Source organism: Dreissena polymorpha, chromosome 8 (assembly GCF_020536995.1).
Source record: "Dreissena polymorpha isolate Duluth1 chromosome 8, UMN_Dpol_1.0, whole genome shotgun sequence".
Classification (NCBI taxonomy): domain Eukaryota; kingdom Metazoa; phylum Mollusca; class Bivalvia; order Myida; family Dreissenidae; genus Dreissena; species Dreissena polymorpha.
Window position 1 is genome coordinate 42,039,614 of NC_068362.1, and position 16,284 is coordinate 42,055,897.

Below are 16,284 nucleotides of genomic sequence, written 5' to 3' on the forward strand. Positions count from 1 at the left end.
TGGGCCTAGGGCTACCAAATTTAGTATGTAGTGACATCTTATATAGTCCTCTACCAAGTTTGTTCAAATTATGCCCCGGGGGTCAAATTTGACCCTGCCCCTGGGGGTTACAAAATTTAAAAATTTATTATATAAGGCCTATTTTGTGCAAGATTGTGAAAATTTTCATGATATTATACAAAATCCTTTTTAACACTCTAGAGGTCACAATTTTGATTCAGATTGTATTAATCTTGGTCATAATATTTATCAGGGTTTTTTTTGGCCCGATTTTATAGCCAAAATTCGGCTATGTTCCCAATCCCAAAAAGTATACTTTTTTCCCAAAATGTGGCAAAAATTTCTAATTTCCAAAAAAAAATTAAAAATATTTTTTTTAGAAAGAATTCTAATGCGTATTTTATCTCAATTTCAATTACATCTAACAAAGTATTATATGATTTTGTTCTTTTAATTTTAATGATTATAAAGAGTTGTTCCCTAATCAGTGGACTTTTCATGTGGAAAAAAAGGCTAATGAATTTATTTTCCCAATTTCATGAAAATGCCGATAAAATTCCCAATTCCAAAGCCATGGGCTATCTTCCCAAAATGTGGAAAAAAAAACCTGTTTATTTTTGTAAGCACAGTGCGATGTTTGGTCATGAGAGGTCAAAATATAGGTCACCTGGTCAAATCTTACAAAAACATCTTGGCCCTCTTTTTATGTATCATTTCAGGGCTATATCTCACATACCATACACGATTCCAACATGAAACTTCATGGGTGTATAGATATCAATAAAGAGAAATGCCTTGTACTAAAGAACTAAAACCATCCACTTTTTAAACAAGAGTTACATGTACATGTATTGCCCTTTGTAAATTTTGTATGATGTGCCTTTTCAGGACTATATCTCAGATATGGTACACTATTTTGACATGAACTTTCATGTGTCACTGTATGTAAATATCAATTAGAAGTGCTATGCACAAGAATCATAAACCTACACTTTCTTAAATAAGAGTTATTGACTGTGTTTGTATCATGTAACTTTTCAGACTGTGGCCAATTGTATAAATCTGGATAACTCTTATCAAGAGGATAACTTTTGGTTATCTTCAATTTTATGATAAGATAACCAAAAGTTATCCGCTGGATAAGAGTTATCCAGATTTATTCAATTGGCTGGGCAGGGCTATATTTCAGATATGATACAAGATTTAAAAATGAAACTTCAAGGGTGTGTAGAAATCAATAAGGACAATTATTGCTCTGCATGAAAAGAATTACCGTACACATAATTACTTAGTTTAAGGAGTATACTGTATATCAAGAGATAAGCACCCATCCATAAACAATCTTTTTTGTGGGGATATAAATTTAGCAAATGCACTTCTTATTTATGTCCTTGATTGGTGTACATTAAAGTAAAGAGGCTGCACAAGATTGACTTTACAACTTTCAATACATAAAAAAACTTTACATGGATAAATAATTGTTAACACAATCATTTAATGTTGCTTGATTGGTCATTGTCGGCTTGGGTACTACTTACATGTACCCCGGGTACTCTTAAGTGTACTTACATGTACCCCGGGTACGGTAAATATACTAAAAGGTACCCGGGAATTTTAAGGCTAAATCGGTCGTTGTCAGCTTAAAAAAAAAATTAATTATGTTCACATTTATGTCAATTTTCTGTTAAATTGCCTCTATATTATCGAAACTCATACTCAAAAAGCATGTTGATGCATTTTTTAAGAGAATTTTTTTAAGATAAACAATATTGTTTTAAGGTAATCGGTAGCGCGTTTTGGGCGGGAATACAATTCGGGTACAGTCTAATATCGACCGGATACGTTTAAGCATATTTACCGCACCCGGGGTACAAGTAAGTATATTTAAGAGTACCCGGGGTACATATAAGTAGTACCCGAGCCGACAATGACCAATCGAGCGTTAATGTTAGTATCAGTTAATTGTTTAAATATAAATATTTGAAGTATGATTATTAAATCAAGAAATTTAGTTGCAAACGATAATCTATCTCTTATGACCAACTCAATAGCTTAAAAAGAATTTTGCAATACAGAAATGATCCATAGAGTATATTTATTTAACATTATTATAGGTCTGTTGGAATGTTAAAGAAATGTTTAAAAGCTGAATAACAGATCTATTAACATATTTCTCTTCAGTGACTATACTTATGGCACAAAATTGACTTTGCTTAATTGATCATTTGAATTGATAACGCACTTGAATAATTAAAATGGAAATGCTATACCTTAAAATGTTTTTTGGTCCAATTATGACTTTGAAAATAATTCAGTACCCATGCTTCAATAGCTCCTACAATGAAATGACCCTACCCAGTGAATACCTGTAAATTGTAATATATATATTAGATATAATTGCTCCGCAAATCTCTTTGTGTGAGTGTAAAATCCTGTCAGGCAATTTTCTACAATCCATTGAATTGCTTGTATACCATACCTGACAAGTCACTCAAAGCCTTTGACTAGTAATGGTTTCAAAATATGAAACCAATATTTGAAAATTTCAATTCAAAATGCACTGCGATCAGCAATTAAAGGGACTTGTTCACATGTTTGGACATACATGTAAGGCAAAAGATAACTGTTGGGGTATATTGGGTAATTCACTCCCTGTTTTTGACAACAATAGGGTTTTTGTAAATTGAATAGAGTTTTAGCACAAATTTTCACCCCCTACTTTTGAGCTTAATTGGGTTTTTCGCCCCCGTTTTTTTAACTCATTTGGGTAATTTAGCGAATGACATATATAATATAATAAAGATGTACTAAGGTTACTATATTATTTATACAAATGAAATTCAAAAAGGTACCTGTACATAACAACAAACAATTTCTGAATATCTGATCAAAGTTCATACATTTTTGCGTTGAATAAGACCGAGTTCATGAAAATCTCTTTACAATGAATGAAGTTATGGCTGTTAAAAGCGATGCTACCCGTTTTCGGGTTATTTTGAATTGAATGAATACCTTGAAAATGAAAGTAGACATCAAACGGGTCTATGAATAATTACAATAATACCCCAAAGGTTGTTAACCGCTAGAAATACTTCCTTCTTTTCTTCATAGGACGGCATATAAACTATCTGGTACAATTTGGTATGGAAAATAAGCAGTCTAAAAAATACGCCCGGTGTTCATAAGAATTGCGTTTTGTGACGCAAGGTTTTTAACAGCAATAACGTAATTATATTTGTATTTGCGTTTTTGTACGCTTTATTTTGAATTTAATTATGTTTTTGGTTATTTGAATTGCGTAATAAGGCAAATACGCTTGTTATATATAGCCCTGGGACATGTTTAGGCCCCTGAAGTAGGGCACATATTAGTCACACTGTAAGTCTATGCCTGACTTCTTGTGTGTGTGTGAGTATTCTGTCTGAAATTAATATCATTTCTGTAATTTTTGCATTCCTAAAAAGATGTCTGTAGTTGTTTACACTGAAATATTTCATAGTGTACATGCATATTGTAGCATAGCAACTTAACATACACAACGCACACACATTTAATGTGGTATGTGATGTCAGATTTTTTTTTTGGTCCTCGATAAAAAACTGTTCAACACATGCCCCATGGGTAAAATTTGGCCATGCCCCATTACAAAGGTGAGAGATCAATGCCATTCTTTGCCCTCTTGTTTATAAAAATAAATAAATATAATGATGTTCCTTTATAAATCACTGCTTGAAAAGAGAGAATATGTATCGCTTAAATAATTTTTATGGTAAGTGAAAAATATTGTTGTTATACCCCTTTAAGCTACTGTAATCCTTTAGTTCTTAAACAATTTAAACAGGATTATGGAAAACAAATTAATGTTCTTTGGTTGAACAAGTTTCTATGATGTTTTAAAACTTATCAATATTCCGCATAAAATTTTAAATAGCTCAGCAAATGAGATACTCCTTAAAGAAAATTTCTTTGTGTGAAATAGACATGCTCAAATATCCACAACCATTAATTTGTATTATGTATCCTTTAAGCTGAAGAATTTTCAATATGATATTTAAGCAAATTAGCCAATGCATGGTTTATTTAACCCATTCCAATAAGCATTGGAAACTTATAAACATATTTTTATGTCCCCCACTATAGTAGTGGGGGACATATTGTTTTTGCCGTGTCTGTTGGTCTGTACGTTGGTCTGTTGGTCTGTACGTTGGTCTGTTTGCGCCAACTTTAACATTTTGCAATAACTTTTGCTATATTGAAGATAGCAACTTCATATTTGGCATGCATGTGTATCTCATGAAGCTGCATATTTTGAGTGGTGAAAGGTCAAGCTCAAGGTCATCCTTCAAGGTCAGAGGTCAAATATATGTGGCCAAAATCGCTCATTTTATGAATACTTTTGCCGATATTTGGCATGCATGTGTATCTCATGGAGCTGCACATTTTGAGTGGTAAAAGGTCAAGGTCAAGGTCATCCTTCAAGGTCAGAGGTCAAATATATGTGGCCCAAATCGCTTATTTTATGAATACTTTTGCAATATTGAAGATAGCAACTTGATATTTGGCATGCATGTGTATCTCATGGAGCTGCACATTTTGAGTGGTGAAAGGTCAAGGTCAAGGTCATCCTTCACAAGGTCAAGGTCATCCTTCAAGGTCAAACATCATATAGGGGGACATTGTGTTTCACAAACACATCTTGTTTTTATTACTGTTTTTGCACTTTGCATGTCAGATTTGTGTGAAATAGTAGTTTTGATATTGGCATTCTTGAATTACTTTAATTTAAATTAAAAACTTACAAAACTTTTAAAATAAATGTTGTAAAGTTCCTATATATGTATTTAAGTTTCGCTTGATTTGTCATTGTCAGCTCGGGTACTACTTACATGTACCCTGGGTACTCTTAATAATACTTAAATGTACCCTGCGTACCGGAAAATATACTAACACGTATCCGGTCAATTGAGACTGTACCCGAGATGCATTCCCGCCTAAAATCCAATGTCGTCAAAATGCTTTTTGAGCAGGAGTTTCGATAATATTAAGGTCATTTTACAGAATATTGACATAAATATGAATATAATTAATTTGAAAAAAAGCCGACAAAGACCAATTTAGCGTTAGGTTACGTTTCAGTATAGTTTTCGTACCCGGGGTACATTTTAGTATACTAAGGTCAGTATCCGGGGTTAATTTTAGTAGTACTCGAGCCGAAAATGACCAATGCAGCTTAAGTTTCCCTTCGAATAATTGGTTTATATATTAATGCTGTGCACGTGCCCATCATGGGTTGATCTGTAGGTCGGTATGTAGACTATTTTTGTTCTGCTTATATCTGGTGAAAGCATTGGTGTACAATCTTGCAAATTGTTATGTTGGTTATTAGTGAAAACCTGAATGCACTTGTTAATGTTAAGGTCAACATGTCAAAGGTCAGTGTCACAAGGTTTAGTGATTTCTTTGGTGAAAAGTAATAAACATATAAAGTTTAAGGGCGGGGTCACATGATCTGGTATTATAATATTAGTTTGCACACAAAATCTAGAGAACCTGTTAATGTTAGATAATATTGAACAATATTTGTGATGTAATCAGAGAACGTGTTCATGTTAGAAAATATTGAACAATATTTGTGATGTTGGCCTTCACTTACTAGATGCCTTATACATTGTTAAATTTCTGTCCATTTATTAATATGCATTCAAACTCACTGCATTTAGTCTGGCCTATCTATCTGGTAAACATGATCTAATTTCCAATTTGGTATCTTTTTTGCCACAATTGGAAATGTAATATATTCAATACCCACGTGACCCAATAGTCCCATTACAGTTTACATAGTAACACTGTTTACTGCTTACAATTGATTGTCATTTGACAGTTTATTTGCTTTCTGTTCAGTTCAAAATACTTGATGGCTTAACCATTTTAGGTTTATCTGGATTTTTGTTCAGTACATATTTTGTGATTGCTTGACTATTTAATACAAAGATTTACATTATGTCTTTTCTGAACTAGTTATTCGTATTCACAGAGATACTGTGAAATTAAGAAATTTGCTGAACGTTTTGTTTGCTTAAAATGTCAATTATCAAAATGGCGGACTTGTCTACGTCTTCTCATGCCAAAGGCTCTGATGAGGTTAAGGATTATATTTGTTTGTCATGCAAAGAGCAAGCACATGCAGATTTTTACTGCAAAACATGTTTGAAACTTTATTGTGGGAAATGTATTCAGTTGCATGATAAGTGGTTTAAAAAACATTCAGCTTATGGAAGGAATGTCATGAAAGAATGGCCAGTTTCGAAACAGGTGGAGGAATTTCTATTGAAGTGTCAAGCGCACAAGGACAACAAAATTGAAATGTTATGTGATGACCACAGTCAGTTGTGCTGCACAAAGTGTGCCTTCAATGATCACAGGTATTTCTGAAATACTTTGGCACATAAACGTGTTTAGAAATCAATGAACTATATAATGTCACAATGTTAATGAGAGTTAAGTATTGTCAAGTTTGCAATTTTGATTTATTGTATTTTAACAAACACATTTTTTCCTGAATTTTTTGTGAAAAGAATCAAATACAATGAAATTTTACGACTACACTTTCTTTCAAATTTTTAGAAATGACTTATGAAATTAATTTGAAATTGTGTCTTTTCTGGACTTGTTATTTGTTTTGACAGAAATACTGTTTAATTAAGATATTTCCTGAACTTCTTATTCATGGGAGTTTAATATTTCCTGTGATGGCATTTATAACCTGTGTCCTTAATAACCATGCATCAGAAAAACAAGAAGTTTGAAGGTGTGTTTCAATTCAAACAGTACAGAACTAAATTTAAGTAAACAGTACAGAACTAAATTTAAGTATATATTAAATGCTCAGGTATGGGAGGTCTTTTAGCTTGGAGTTATTATAGAATAGATTTACATTATACACTGGGTTCTCTGTCCAAAGTAGAGCTCATGTTTGATGTATGATTGTTACAATTGTTTTAACTTGTAAAACAAAGTGCATTCAACACAAATTATGAGCTCTACAATCACTGTCAGACCAGTCACACTGCATGAGCAATTCTTACAAGCCTTTTAGACAAGACTACCTTTATGTGTACTAGAATTCTTGTCTAGTGTTTTGTTTCCAATATTAAATAAATCTCTATCCAGCTGCAATAAGAAATAAAGCTGTCAAGAAACTACTAATGATTACCTAGATTACTTTGATTACCTAGAAAAAGTGATTTCCTGGTTTAAGAGCCCTACATATTGTTATTGTTCGAAGAAGAGGGGGTATATTGTTTTGCACATGTCGGTCCGTATGTCCGTATTGTCCGTCCACCAGATGGTTTCCGGATGATAACTCAAGAACGCTTAGGCCTAGAATCATGAAACTTCAGAGGTACATAATGATCATGACTCGCAAATGACCCCTATTGATTTTGAGGTCACTAGGTCAAAGGTCAAGGTGACCCGAAATAGTAAAATGGTTTCCGGATGATAACTCAAGAACGCTTATGCCTAGGATCATGAAACTTCATAGGTACATTAAGCATGACTTGCAGATGACCCCTATTAATTTTTCAGGTCACTAGGTCAAAGGTCAAGGTCATGATCTTGTCATTAGTGCATATGATTTACTTTACACCCAGTGAGCATATATGTCATAGCCTTAACAGTAGTGGGTAATATAAAAACATAAATTCATTCAACATCTTTGAAAAACCCAGCTTTTACCTTAAATGACCTTTACATAACGCCAACAAACCCGAATGAATACACTCCATTCATTCCATTGGCTGATTTGAACAGAACCCCCCAGAGCATTGGCAACATAACCACGTCTGTAGTATCGGATGAAACACTCACAGAGTAGGGAAATGCTGACTTCTCTTTTCATATTCGTTTTGGCCCAGTTACAGTTAGACATTACAGATAAATTTTGTCTCCAATACGTTCAGGGTCCATGCTTGGTCAGTAAGTTGTCAGGGGAAGATGGACTGTACTATTAATAAATACCTCATTTTGATAATACAATATTGCCTTTTAAGATATCAAATAAAGATCCCATGAATTTTATGGAAATGAATTATTGAAAACCTAAAATATATTGGTAAATGTTGTTTGTCTTGCATTTGTCTTTCAATTACCAAAATAATATAGTTTGCATGCTAGATCTGAAATCATTGAATTGTCTAGCCACACAAACCTGACGTACATGTACGCACTCAGTCTGTTTGAAAATCTTTCCTGTAATCCAGAATAGGCAACTGACATTTGCCATTTTGCTATAAATAACACAGTGTGACTTCAATTTCTATTAGAAAGTATTGTGGCTTGATGTTCCATTTACAAGATGCAGAGATTTGTAAATAACAGTGTCATGTTCAAATGGGTCTTATGCGATATGCTGCCAGCGTAGCTCCAGTCCAGCAGTCTTTTCAGGATATGCATTTTGTAGAGGATACTCAGGAGATATCACGAAATCTTGAGCTACGCTGGCCAAATATGCTATAAGACCAATATTCGCATGACGGGGATGTAATAGTGTTATTTGAATGTGTTAAAGAAAAATGTGTCTTAATCAAACATTAAATGTTGTCGCTGCAGTCCATTCCTGATCTCCAATTCAAGACGTTTATAATTAAAGCGGGTGCACGTAACCCTAAAGTCTCTTCCCATTCGTAGTAAAAACATCTATTTTTCTCTAAACGATTATTCATGACCTCTTTTCCTACGCCGTTGTTACATGTATGTCAACATGTAAAAGCCGGATCAGCAGAATCAACGGGGATCCGTACATTTTAGATATAAAAAATGGATTGTTTTGCAGATTTTTAGGAAAATATGGTATGATAAACAGAAAAACAGGTTACTGTCCCATCGTTTTGTAATATATTAGGCTCGGCACGAATAAAATAATGGCTCAGCAAGCCTCGCTGTTATATTATTCTAAGCCTCGCTTGATATATTACAAAATGATGGGACAGTAACCTGTTATTCTCTATTTATCATTGTAACCACCGCATTGATATCTGCCTGCATGATATAACGTTGCCTGATATATTTTTGTATTTTGCCACTACTGCGCATTTACGTTGGAGACGCTGACATGATCTTTTAAAGTGTTATCGGATACCCCATCCAATAACACTTTAAGCTCTGCCCATAAAAATAATTTTTTAACTCCGCCCACATTTGAGTTCACCATTATTTTGTGCAGCGTTCAATTTTTGCTAAGTCCCGCCCATACTGAGAACTACTTTTTTAGAGGCGTGTGGAATATCGCTTACGTCGTTAAAATGTAAACAAATTGAACCATTCATATTGTTTTCAGAAAATCCATAACTAGTAAGTAATAATTAAAACTTTAAGTTTATAAAACATGGAAAGCATGAAAGAAATGAGCATTCATCTATGGGAAAAATAAGCAAATATTAATTTGGGCCTCACTTGCTTCACTTAAAAAGAACAAAAATAATACAGCATAATAAGAAACATTTAACTTAACAAAAATAAACTTAATAGGTTTTAATAAAAAAAATAAACATGACAGATTTGATCAAAAGAAGAATTCAGGACAACTTATACTTTAAAGATGCAAATGTGTTTCTTTTTGTGTCACTCTTTCAAAATAGCAAGGCAAAAAAGTGAATATCATACACAAAAAATTAATGTCAACAGAGAAAAATTATTCAATTTTTAAGAAAAATTCTAAATAATAAAGATTCTTTCTTATAAGTCAACACCTGCCATATGATATCTAATAATACATGAACTATTCAATTTAAAGTGTCTGAAATCATAATTTTACATAAAACTGGTTCTGTCTCCACATCTTTAACAAAACAGAAAATGTTTGTGTACATTGGTAGTCTAGTACTCTAGTTAACCTGAAAATGAAATAAAGAAACCTTTATAAAAACATAATTAAGCACTCATTGCACAACTACTTTTAAAATGAAAATCTAAATCTAAAAATTATAAAATATTATTAGACTTTTTATTTGAATTAAGATCTATAACATTCAAAGATAAAACAAAAACATAAAAACACTTTACTCAATAATAAATTTGTTGAAAAAAGTTTCACCTTTCAAAAAAAAGTAATTACACTGGTTGATTTGAAGCTGTGCCGGAATGCAGCGGGGGGGGGGGGGGGGGGGGGGGGGGGGGGTATATAATGTATATCTTAAATTCTTTGAGAGGCAGAGACAGACTGAGACCGGTTAAACTGATAAGGCTTGAACTGTTTTGCCAAGAACTTGGGAGAATGGTCATGAACCATCAAAAGATGTGGTTGCAACTTTCTGCAAATAAAATGTAAAAAAATATATTGTATAATTAAATCTAACAAACCCAATATTGAGACAAAATGTCAAAATAGAGATTATTAAAATAACATTTTTATACATGTAGCACAACTTGAACAAATTACAATTTAGACAGGCACACAATATCATTATAAAAAAATGATAATATAGGCATATGAAATGGCAGATAAAAAATAATTAAGAATGTCTTTAAACTGAAAACCTTTTATAATAGACTAGGGGCTTTTTCTTCATTAGCAAATGGCTTTTTTTTGCACAAATTTGATGAATTTGTGATGCAAATGTTCAATATTTAAAAAGTAAGCGACTATTTTTTTCACATTTTTTACAGTTTATAGCAACTAATTTTTTTTTCACAATTTTGAACAGTTTGAGACACATATTTTTACAAATTTGAAAAATGTGCAACTTATTTTTTCTCAATTTTGAACAGTAACAACTAATTTGTTTACAATTTTGAACAGTGTGCAGCTTATTTTTTCACAACTTTCAAGATGGAGCGGCTAATTTTTCACAATTTTCAACATTGCGCGACTCATTTTTCACAATACTCAACATTGCGCGACTCATTTTTTCACAATTTTCAATAGTTTGCGACTGATATTTTATGACTTTTAAACCATGCGCGACTCATGTTTTCACAATGTTGAATGGTCACCACCCATTTTTCACAACTGTGAACAGTGCGCGACTCATTTTTTCACAATAGGAACAGTGTGGGACAAATTTTTTCACAAAATGAGGGGGCAAAGATAGCTGCTCAAAGATGAGAAAAGCCCACTGCCAGAAATTTTATCCAAAAAATAGCCCCATTGCTTTTCGGAGCTAAACAACCCATTCTTTTTTCAACAAGCACACAGACCAATAACAGTAGGACTACTGCAGGGCCCTCACACTACTTTGGGGGAAGGGGGTCCGCAGCCCTTAGGAGGGGGAATTTTTGCGGCGTTTCCCTTTTTGGGGGATTTTTTTACTTACTCTCTCATTATTTCATTTGTACATGTTTGCACTATATTCATTGCATTTTTCATAATATAGTATGTTTGAAAAGATTCAATTGAAATAGAATTGAGATATAATAATCATGAGACACATCTTTCTATTAAAATAAAATAAAAAAAAAAAAAAAAAATTTTTTTTTTTTTTTTTTATAGGGGGAATTTTTCCCCCCAAAAGGGGAAAAAAGTATACTTTTCAGGTGGGGGGACTGCCGCAGAAATTCGGCGGCAGATTTGATAGATTGAGGGCCCTGTACTGGCACTGACTGTGGTTCATCAGAATGAAAATGGGTGTCAAAAATAGCAAAAATAATGAAGCATGTGTAATGTGTATGTATAACGATGAAACTTACCAACCACTCGACCAGGAAACATATGGTTGCACAGACTATGTGGGATTCAGGATGCTCTCCCACTGATATCATGCATATCATTGGTCACAATAACGTACACATCATTAATCTCAGCAATATATCTCCAACTCCAAACACACAGCTTGCAAAATCGCTGAATATTGCACAAAAGCAGCTTCCTTAGAAAGTTCAAAATCCACAAGCAGTTGCGTTCTCCACCCACTTTGACTTCCCAGCGAAACCGTTAACATCTCACTACTAAACGTATACTACGGAGATGGACAAGTTGACAAATAAATCACTCTTATCACTTCCAATTAGCGCAGTGCGTTAAAGTCCAGTTCCATTTAGTTATTGTCGTTATTGTTTGAGATTTTCACTCTACACATTCGCTTTGAAAATAGCGATTGGTGTGTACTTGGAAGTACATGTACACGTTGAATGTGTTATTATAAACAATATATTTGATATTCGTTTTTAGTGCAGAAATTGTAATTTTAAGTATCAATTTCTCGCTTCAATTTTATGTCCCCCACCATAGTAGTGGGGGACATATTGTTTTTGCTCTGTCTGTTGGTCTGTTGGTTGGTCTGTTGGTTGGTCGGATTGGTTGGTTGGTTTGCGCCAACTTTAAACATTTGCAATAACTTTTGCAATATTGAAGATAGGAACTTGATATTTGGGCATGCATATGTATCTCATGGAGCTGCACATTTTGAGTGGTGAAAGGTCAAGGTCATCCTTCAAGGTCAAAGGTCAAATATATGGGTCAAAATCGCTCATTTAATGTACACTTTTTGCAGTATTTCAATATTCAAGATAACAACTGGATATTTGGGATGCATGTGTATCTTATGGAGCTGCACAATTTGAGTGGTGAAAGGTCAAGGTCAAGGTCATTCTTCAAGGTCATATGTCAAATATATGTGGGCCAAAATCGCTCATTTTAGGAGTACTTTTGCAATATGAAGATAGCAACTTGATATTTGGCATGCATGTGTATCTCATGGAGCTGCACATTTTGGATTGGTGAAAGGTCAAGTTCATCCTTCAAGGTCAAATATATGGGTCAAAATTGCTCATGTAATTGTCACTTCTGCAATATTGAAGCTAACAATTTATATTTGAAATGCATGTGTATCTCATGGAGCTGCACATTTTGAGTGGTGAAGGGTCAAGGTCAAGGTCATCCTACAAGGTCAACATCATATAGGGGACATTGTTTTTCACAAATACATCTTGTTTTTATTTTGTTAAATTATAAGCATTAAATTTATGTTTGTTGCTTACTTGCGAACTATTATTTATGTGTAAAATATGCATAAATGCTAGTGGATGTAATCAGGGTGCTGACTAATTTGCATATTTACTACAGTAAATCATGAAATTAAGGCGGTTGTTTGTTGTTGTTTGTTTTGTTAATATTGTCTTATTTACTTCAATGTGGCATAATAAATAGAATATATGGTTGGTGACTTTGGATTATCATGTGATATAAAAAGGCACCAGTCATATATTCTCTATTTATATCACGGTCAACAGAAGTTCTTATATCAGTCATGTGTGGAGGATGGTCCATATTACTCGGAATCAGCTATAAAGTAATCATTTTAGTAAAATAGATAATTTTTCAACAAAACAAACAATTTGATACCAAGATGTCATATATTTTAAAACATAAAGTGCAACACAAACAGAAAAAAACAAGACATTTTTTGCAAATATTAAGTGTGCCCGTGCTCATGACGTCATTATTAACACGTCAAATGACAAAAGTCATCTTCATTCCCGCTTAACTGCAGCTTTTTAGCGATTTGTCATTATTTCTTTAAAATCGGGGCGTTGAGGTATGATAAACAGAGTAACAGGGGTTTTTTTATATTTACTAACACATATAATGTGATTTAAAAATACATAAACTTTTTACAAACATTTCATGCGGTGGATGTTATGTGACTTTAAGGAAGAAAACACACAACAATACTTAAACCTTTGTTTTTATTGAATAATTTAGAAAGTAAATGAGTGTATATTTGTTGAAAATGTGCAGTCCTCTGTGTTCAATATTAAGTACACTTGAATACTGTAAAATATGGTGTGTAAAATAATCATAAACATGTTTTGTATCTTGGATTTCATTAACATTAGGAAATTACATTTTGAATGTGAAAATAGCTTATGAACAGCGATTGGCTCTTGCTTTGGTGCCATTTAACATTTTTTTTGGCAAATAATGCGAATACAATAAATATATTTTCCACAAATTTTTTAAAAGTTATAATTTTTGTTATGTTGTGTAGTATAAAGTAAATTGCAAAATTATTATTCATATATCATCATTGCCACTAGGCTTGCTACTGTATGGTATTTCAATATCACATATAAATAAACAATAGACCAATCTCTCAGATCCTTCTTTAAAACAATTTACAATGGCGTCTTTTTCTTTTCCACACATAGATCATGTGACAACAACTAAAGCAAAGTAATGACAATAGTTAAAATAACAACACAACATATTGGGATATAGTAGACCATGAGGTTGCATGTCATAAGCCACTCATCACAGGCTAGATTGTTCATGCTGAGACTTTATGAATAGAGGACCCTCTTTTAAGAAGCCGTGTTATTTTGGTTGGCATCTGTCCTGTGGTCCGTTTGTATATTGGTCTGTAGACAAATTGTTTCCACATGATGTCTAGGGAATACTTACTTCGTCCTACAACCATGCAACATATTTTATGTTTACATGCAGGAAGATTAAGAGGTAAATCCATTTTTCGGTCAATAGGTCAAAAGTCACAGAAGCTTATAACATGAAGTTACATGTATAAAGGTGTCGCAGTCAGTTTACGTATCTGTTATACCAATCATAACAATATTTAAAAAGATTTTCATTATCATAAAACACTGTACATGTAGGACAATTGGACATTCTTCATATATATTACAGTACTGCCCTTATTAAATGCTTTCATTCATTGACTTTTAATCCACTTAAGACAGGTGGTTGTGAACAATAAATGACTTTCATCTATGGCTTATTTAAAAATGTGTGGGAAATACATAAACTAAAAGTCATGCCTCTTTTCTTGCATTTGTTATTATTGATAGTGTGGTCAAGGTTTACAATATTAAAATTGAAAACAGTATAAACAACTAGAACATTGTTTTGAGTACATGGAGACCTCTACAATCCAATTTGTCCCACAACTGCACAAATGTCTTAAAATTATGAACAAATATATGGAGTTGCACAAGTTAACCTGATGATTAATATGTTACTGTAGAAGTATCCTCTATTTGAGTAACGATTCTCACAATTGAAAAAATATCATTTGGTTAAAGGGATTGTCACATAACTCTTCTTATGTAAAAAAAAAACTTAAAAAATATCAAGGTGCAAATTTCACATGGTGGGTAATACTTTAGAATAGTAATCCCTTTTCAGCTGTTTTCTTTGAGTTACTCACAACAACACAATTTTAAATGTGATTTCTTTGCTAAACAGGGGCCATAACTCTGGGTATGTTGAAAAAAGACATACCAAACTATGCATGTGGGTTAAATTACACAATGATAAATTTATGTAAAGTGTTAGTCTCTAGTAGCAATACTATTATGCCCCCCTTCGAAGAAGAGGGAGTATATTGTTTTGCACATGTCGGTCTGTCCATATGTCCGTCTGTCCGTCCACCAGATGGTTTCCGGATGATAACTCAAGATCGCTTAGCCTAGGATCATGGAACTTCATAGGTACATTGATCCTGACTCGCAGATGACTTGATTTGAGGTCACAAGGTCAAAGGTCGAGGTCACGGTTACCCAAATAGTAAAATGGTTTCCAGATGATAAATCAAGAACGCTTATGCCTAGTATCATGAAACTTCATAGGTACATTGGCCATGACTGGCAGATGACCCCTATTGATTTTCAGGTCACTAGGTCAAAGGTCAAGGTCATGTTGACCCGAAATAGTAAAATGGTTTCTGGATGATAACTCAAGAACACTTATGCCTATTATCATGAAACTTCATAGGCACATGATCATGACTTGCAGATGACCCCTATTGATTTTCAGGTCACTAGGTCAAAGGTCAAGGTCACGGTGACTCAACTTAGAAAAATGGTTTCCGGATGTTAACTCAAGAACGCTTACGCCTAGGATCATGAAACTTCATAGGTACATTGATCATGACTCGCAATGACCCTATTGATTTTTAGGTCACTAGGTCAAAGGTCAAGGTCACAGTGACAGAAAACGTATTCACTCAATGGCTGCCACTACAACTGACAGCCCATATGCATGTTTCACAAACAGCCCTTTTTATTTTACACTCTTCGCATATTTTAAAATGTCATTTTTGTCTAAATAGGAGACACTACTACAATTATGATGAAAACAACATACATGTATAGAGGGGCACATTAGCTCACATGCCTGGTTACTGTACTTGTAAAGTTGCAGGAATACATATTGAGTTATATACGACAAAAAAGTCATGCAGATGGATGGAAAAGTGCAAATCTATATAGCCCCATATTAAGCCCAAGAAGCGTTTAATTTATTGTCCATGTATGTTTTATTGACACTTTAAC

At 33.5% G+C, this 16,284-nt stretch overlaps 1 protein-coding gene across 1 annotated transcript in view; it reads left to right on the plus strand.

The window, feature by feature from the left end:
• Positions 1-16,284, plus strand: part of LOC127840471 (uncharacterized) — a 137,689-nt gene that overhangs the window by 1,215 nt on the left and 120,190 nt on the right. The gene's annotated exons all lie outside the window — the stretch shown is intronic.